The following is a 7,500-nucleotide window of genomic DNA, read 5'->3' on the forward strand; positions in this document are numbered from 1 at the left end:
CTTTTCAACAGCTTTTTATTTTTTCTTCCAAGGTACGAATAATAAATAAATACTCATCCTGGTTACCTAATATACACCAAAAACAACACATAAGCATTTCAGAGGGAAAGACTTGAGGCCAAAACACATTTCCTCTTTAGCAGGAAAAATAAAAAGATAAATGTTTCAATTTCTAGAGGGAAACATGTTAACTGCTACGTATCAGACTAAGTTTTCCTTTTTCCACTACACAACTCTCACATTCCTCCTCCTCCTCCTCCTCCTCCTCCTCCTCCTCCTCCTCCTCCTCCTCCTCCTCCTCCTCCTCCTCCTCCTCCTCCTCCCTCGCCCCCAGTTAGGTCAAATGGAGTACGAGAGGTCTGCCATCCTGCTCCTCCTCACCTCTCTTGGCCTAGGGATCTATTTTCATTCTTTCCTTCTAATCCTCCTTCGTTTTGTGTCCTCCTCCTCATTTCCTTCATCACCGGACGCCCATCCTTCGTCCCACGCGGCCACTCACTCGCTCCTTCACCTTCCTTCCTTCCTTCTCTCTTTCCTTTTCTTCTCTTCATACGTACTTTTTTTTTTTCAAAGTTGCTACAGATTTTACGTTTTCTATTTTAACTTTCTTTCCTTCCTTTCCTTCACACACACACACACACACACACACACACACACACACACACACACACACACACACACACACACACACACACACACACACACACACTCCTAACTGTCATTATCACCCTCAACTTTTCTTCCATCGCCCCTCACTATCATCTTCCTTTTCCTCCTCCTCCTCCTCCTCCTCCTCTTCACCCTACAAATCACCTCTTCCTCCTCCTCCTCCTCCTCCTCCTCCTCCTCCTAGTCAAGATGAAATCGATACGGAGAAGAGAAAGGATATATTTTTTCTACCTTCTCTTCCTCTCTTCTGATTTTTTTTGCCTTTGCACAACCACTTCCTTAACCCCCCCATCCTCTCTCTCTCTCTCTCTCTCTCTCTCTCTCTCTCTCTCTCTCTCTCTCTCTCTCTCTCTCTCTCTTACATGTCTAATTTATGCAATGGAAAATATGTAAATCTTGCCCCATAAGGAAGGTTTACAAGTTTGAACTTAATCCGTAATGTTATAAATATTGAACGTGTCTGCCGCTCCTCCTCCCACCCCCTGTGTCTTGCTTACCTTGATGTGCGAATATTCATCAATTTATTCCCCCGTGCTACAAGGAGGGAGGGAGGGAGGGAGGGAGGAGGAACAAGAACGCGAACAACAAGAACAAGAAAATTAATAACAAGAACAAGGAGAGGAGAACGAGGAGGAATGGGGCAGAAGAGGAGGACGAGGAGGAGGAGGAACAAGATCAAAAGCAAGAGGAGGAGAAGGAAGGATAGTAGGAAGAGGAGGAGGAGGAAGAAAAAGAACTAGAAGAACAAGAAGGGCAAGACTAAGAATAAGAATAAGGACAAGAATAGGAGGAGGAGGAGGAGGAGGAGGAGGAGGAGGAGGAGGAGGAGGAGGAGGAGGAGGAGGAGGAGGAGGAGGAGGAGGAGGAGGAGTGTTTTAAAAGGGAAAAAATCGTATGTAATAGCACTAATAGTATTGTAACTCTCTCTCTCTCTCTCTCTCTCTCTCTCTCTCTCTCTCTCTCTCTCTCTCTCTCTCTCTCTCTCTCTCTCTCTCTCTGCTATCCCAGTGCAATCTCAATTCACTTTATTTAGGCCTAAATTCATTCCATCATAGACTGTGTCATATTTCCCTTTTGATATTATTATTATTATTCTCTCTCTCTCTCTCTCTCTCTCTCTCTCTCTCTCTCTCTCTCTCTCTCTCTCTCTCTCTCTCTCTCTCTCTCTGAAGATACATAAAAGTGAGGATTACTACGTAGTCAAGAAGGAAGGAATGGAAGGGCAGAATAGGGAAAGGAAGGAAGGAAGGAGAGAGGGAAGGAAGGAAGGAAGGAAGGAAGGAAGGAAGGAAGGAAGGAAGGAAGGAAGGAAGGAAGGAAGGAAAGAAGGAAAATATAGTAAAGAAAGGGAAAACGAGAAAATGAAAGGAAGGATGGAAGGAAGGAAGGAAGGAAGAAAAGGAAAAAAAGGGGGATAAGACAAAGGAAGAGAAAATAAAAGAATTACATAATCACAATATACGCAAACAAAAATACATAAAATGAAAGGGAAAAAGAAAAAACGGAAAAAAATAGAGAAAATAAATAAAATAACATTACAAATACTCAGAAATAAATAAATAAATAAATAAATAAATAAATAAATAAAACAAAATAAGACAAATGAAAAGAAGACAAGAGACAGAGAATAGTAATAAAAATGTGAATAAAACGAAGAGAATAAAGGACCGAAAAGAGAAAGATGGAAGGGAGGAGGGCGATAAGAATGACGTAAAGCTAATGATTTGACACACGGGCGGGGCGTGGGCGTGCAGGGCGTGGCTGCTCCAAGGGCGTGGCTGGCCAGCTGATGGGTCTATATATAAAGGATCACAAGGTAATTTATCCTACGTGAGGTCAGAAGTGCAGGACATTTTTCTCAGTTTTTTTTCTTTTTTTCCTTATCGACATATTTCTGGGTATTTTTTTCCTGTTCTGAGTATTTTTCCAGTAGACATTTTTCCTGAACTTTCCCTGTGGACATTTTTCCCAGTTTATTTTTTTTTTTCCTACAAGCATTTTTGGGGTATCTCTCCTAGAAACATTTTCCCTATACATATTTTTTCCAGGTATTTTTCCAAGCACTTTTTTTTTTTCCAGTCTATTCTTCTGTTTCCTTCGTTGCTCTCCTGCCCCTCCTCCTGCTCCTACATGTACTTCTATGTATAATCTTCAATAATACTTAGAAATAATTTACTATAAGAGCTACTCTCGCTACACCACCACCACCACCACCACCACCACCACCACCATCACCACCACCACCACCACCATCACCACCATCACCACCGTATCGACTATTACAATCAACACCAAATATTTATGATAGAATCGACCTCTTCTTCCTCCTCCTCCTCTTCCTCCTGCTCTTCCCCCTCTTCCCATTATTAGCCTTCTAACAGCTCCTCCTCCTCCCCCTCCTCTCACTCATTAACCTTCTCCAACTCGTCCCTATCCTCCTCCTCCTCTTCTTCTTCCTCTTCCACGCATATGACCCCCCTAAACATAAAATAAATGGTTTGTCACCGTCTAAGTTCCGTGTGTGTGTGTGTGTGTGTGTGTGTGTGTGTGTGTGTGTGTGTGTGTGTGTGTGTGTGTGTGTGTGTGTGTGTGATTAAATGCATTCTGCTTCTTCATCGTTATATATTTTCATTATGAGTTTTCTTTCTTTCCTTTCTTTTCTTCCTTTCTTTACCTGCATGAAATTCACCTTGTTTAATTAATTCCTACCTTTCTGTCCTCGTTTTCTTTCTAATTTCCTTTCCCTAGAGAGAGAGAGAGAGAGAGAGAGAGAGAGAGAGAGAGAGAGAGAGAGAGAGAGAGAGAGAGAGAGAGAGAGAGAGAGAGAGAGAGAGAGAGAGAGAGAGAGAGAGAGAGAGAGATTAATACACTCACCAAATTTGTGGGTCACGCAGGGACAACACAACATTTCAACACAAAGCTAACCTGTCTTTCAGTGACTGTAACTTGACGTAACCTAACTTGACCTGACTCAACCTTACCTAACTTGACCTGACCTAAGCTAGCCTAACCTGGCTTGACCTAAAGCTAACATAAGGTAACCTAACTTAACTTTACCTAACCTGACCTAACTACCTGACGTAACCTGACCTAACTAATCTAATTAGACTTGACCTAATCTAATTTAATTTTACCTAACCTAACTTGACCTCACTTACTCTCGCCTGCCCACACACTAGAATACAATTAATCGCATGACTGACCTGCCTTGGCTTCTCAGGTGAATAAAATGGTTTTCTGGATATTTAAACCATAATTTTGACAGGTAAGGCTTAATTAAAATAGAGGCGAATGAATACCTATTACTTTAAAATTTTCTTTAGTAAAAGTGTATGGCTTACTTAAATATAATTACTAGTTAAAGGGTTGAATAAGAACACTTGATGAACACCTGGAGAACACTTAGACTGCAATTAACACAACAGGAGACGTTAAAAAGAACAGTTATAATACTCTTAGACTGCATGGGTTACTTGAATAAAAGGGAGGGAGGAAGGGAGGGAGGAAAGAAGGAAAAGAAAATGGAGAAGGGAAGAAGGAAGAAAATAAAAAGAATATGTAAACACTAAATATGTAGAAAAATATATATATATAAAATGAAAGGAAAGAAAGGGGAAAACACAGAGCCCACAAGAACAACACAACAGGAACAAAGACAGCGCATCTTCTCACTTTCCCGCCCTTCACTAGCGCCACTCATCCTGCACCGCCTCGCCTCATCCCTATTTATATGTCTATTTATTTACATGTTTACAAATACGAGGGTCTGGCTACGCGGGGCTCAAAATATAAGCAAAAAAGCAGAAAAGCAGATCCTTGTTCCTTCTGCCTCCCCGCCCTTCCCCCTGCGTGCCAGACTAAAGGGCAGGATTCGAAAATGCTCCGCTCTCTCACCACGACTGTTATCAACGGCCACATAGAAGGCTAGTCAGGTTTTCAAGAGCGTTTCTCATGTAAATAACGTAGAAATCTTGTTAATCTGTCACTACGACCGTACAAACACCATTATTTTTTCAGTGCGACTATTTTCAAAGGATACAGAGATGATTAGCAACGTTCCCAAGAGTGTTTCAACTGTTAATAAAGCAGAAATCTTGTTAATGTGTCAATAAAACTGTAAAAACACCCTAAAAACGCTTTGCTCTCTCACCACGACTATTTTCAAAGCCCACAGAGATGAGTAGGCAGGTTCTGATGAGTGTTTCTCCTGTTCATAATGTAGAAATCTTGTTAATCTGTCACTTGAACCGTAAAAAGACACTTAAAAACCAGTCACTTCACCTAGAGCCTTTTGAATGTAGTGGAAGTGCGGCCAGAAGTGTTTCAGAATATGGGTCTGAGGGGGAGCAGGTGAGGGGCGCGTGTTGTGCGTGTATGTGGCTGGGAAGGGGAGAAGGGGGAAGGGGTGAAGGGGCCGTATTAAGCAGGGCGAGGGAGCAAAGGGTGTGTTTGGTAAGGTAACGGTGGGGGTAAAGTATGCAATGGGGGTAATGGCACGTGTCTAGGGGATGTAAGGGCGTAAAAGGTTATTTCTGCACTGCTACTTCAAACAGTGAAATGATCTGACCTGACCTGACCTAACCTGACCTAACCTAACCTAACCTAACTTCAAACAGTGACATGATCTGACCTAAGCTAACCTAAGTTCAGGGACAATCTTAACCTAACTTTAGTGACATAATCGTACATAACCTAACTTCAAATAGTGACAATTTTGCCTAACCTAACCTAACCTAACAGTGTCATCTTACTTAACCTAACCTAACCTAATGCAGCGTCCACAGCAACCATAACGCTTCAGCAGGAATAACGTGACACAGAAACATAGAAACGACTAGACGAGGAGGAGGAGGAGGAGGAGGAGGAGGAGGAGGAGGAGGAGGAGGAGGAGGAGGAGGAGGAGGAGGAGGAGGAGGAGGAGGAGGAGGAAAAGGCAGCGGCGGCGAGGTCTGGTCTGGGAAGAAGTTAATGCAAAAGAACGTGACAAAAAATCCCTGTTTCCGCTCTGGCTTCCGGGACTCACCTGCCGAAGGTCACCTGAGGAAGGGTTCGATTAGGCGGCCCTCCCTCAGGTAATTAGGATCAACGGAGGAGGAGGAGGAGGAGGAGGAGGAACGTGAGGTATCCGTCAGCTTGTTTGTAAATGAGTCACTTGGCCGCGTCAGGAGGGAACTCAGGCGCTGACGAAGGAATGCAGCTCAGGAACCATGGCAAACTTGAGTCTTTTCTTCCCATGCACTCACTTCACGCCACCGAGACAGTAATGGTAATAAAAATCTTAATCCTTTACCTTCCGCCCCCACATCACACTACCAAAACAATATTAAAAAAAGAAATAAATGATAAATAAACAAATGAAATAAACTAAAAATAATACATAAATAGATAACAAATTATCTTTTTTTTCACACACGCACCACAGCACCAATAATTTAAAGAAAACATCTAAACAGTCTTTACTTTACACACTGAAATCAAGGCACGAATACAATAACAATACAAAAATAATTCACACTCTTTACTTCCTATATATTCACATCGCAATAATCATTCAAATAAAAATAAATAAATAAACAAAATAACAATCTTTACTTTTTCACTCTCACATGAAGGCACCAACAAAATAATTAAATAAAAAATACATATAAATAAAATGTTTACCTTATCAAGAGAGTAAGAGGAATGAATAATTGAATTTGATAACCAGTTTGGATCTGGAAGGCCATTTCATTCCTTTTTCTCTCTCTCCTGAAGGTGTTTACATAATCTGGCAGGTGGTGAGGGTTGCCTGGAGGAAGAGGAGGAGGAGGAGGAGGAGGAGTTAAGCCCTGGTCCCTATGATCTTAACCCTTTGACTGCCACTTGGTACACCTTTCCCTAATTACCACTCACTCTGAGACATCTTTACTTATTCTACAGCCACATCCAATCTTTGAAATGTGAAAAAATTGCAAAATGTATTCTTTTTCACCCATAACTTTCTTGTAAATGCTTATAAAGGGTTCATTCACTGCATAATGGTGCTGATAATTGTCTCGTCTCGTGAAGGGGGTTAATGGTTGTGGCAGTGGAATCTACAGGTGTTACTTCATCTCATTACCTCACCTTTACCTGGCTATGAAGAGACAGAACAACAGGTAATTAAATATAAGCTAACAATAACAACAAAATTCAGAGGGGAATACGCAATTAAACTAACATGGATACTGAAAGAAAAAAGACAAGATAAAAGAAGGAGACTAATAATACACAAACTAACTAATACACTAACTAATAGAGACAAAAGACAAGGTATGTTTTGTGTTCCTTTCAGAGTTTGGATACCCTTGAACTGAGTGCGTGTGAGGGATGACTGGGACTCGAACCCTGGCAACGAGGAGTGACCAGGAGTATTGAGCCAACACACCAGTCGCTAGGAAAGGGTTGTGAAAAGTGACCTCCTCTTCCTCCTACTCCTCGTCCTCTTCTTCCTAATCTTCCTTATCTTCCTCCTCCTCCACCTCCACCTCTTTGTCCTCGCCCTAGTTCTCCTCGTCCTCCTTTTACTCATTTCCTTCCTCCCCCTTTTTATTTTATTCATCTTCTTCTTCTTCCTCCTCCTCCTCCTTCTCCTCGCTCCTCGTCCTCCCCCTCGTCCTCCTCCATGTCCTCCTCTTCCTCCTGCTCTTCCCTTCCTTTTTCCTCTTCGTGATTCTCCTCCTTCAAGCCTCCAGCCAACCTTCTTCTCCTCCTTTGTGACCTCCTCCTCCTCCTCCTCCTCCTCCTCCTCCTCCTCCTCCTCCTCCTCCTCCTCCTCCTCCTCCTCCTCCTCCTCCTCCTCCTCTCAGCAAC

This window comes from Scylla paramamosain, chromosome 36 (genome assembly GCF_035594125.1).
Source record: "Scylla paramamosain isolate STU-SP2022 chromosome 36, ASM3559412v1, whole genome shotgun sequence".
Taxonomy (NCBI): Eukaryota; Metazoa; Arthropoda; class Malacostraca; order Decapoda; family Portunidae; genus Scylla; species Scylla paramamosain.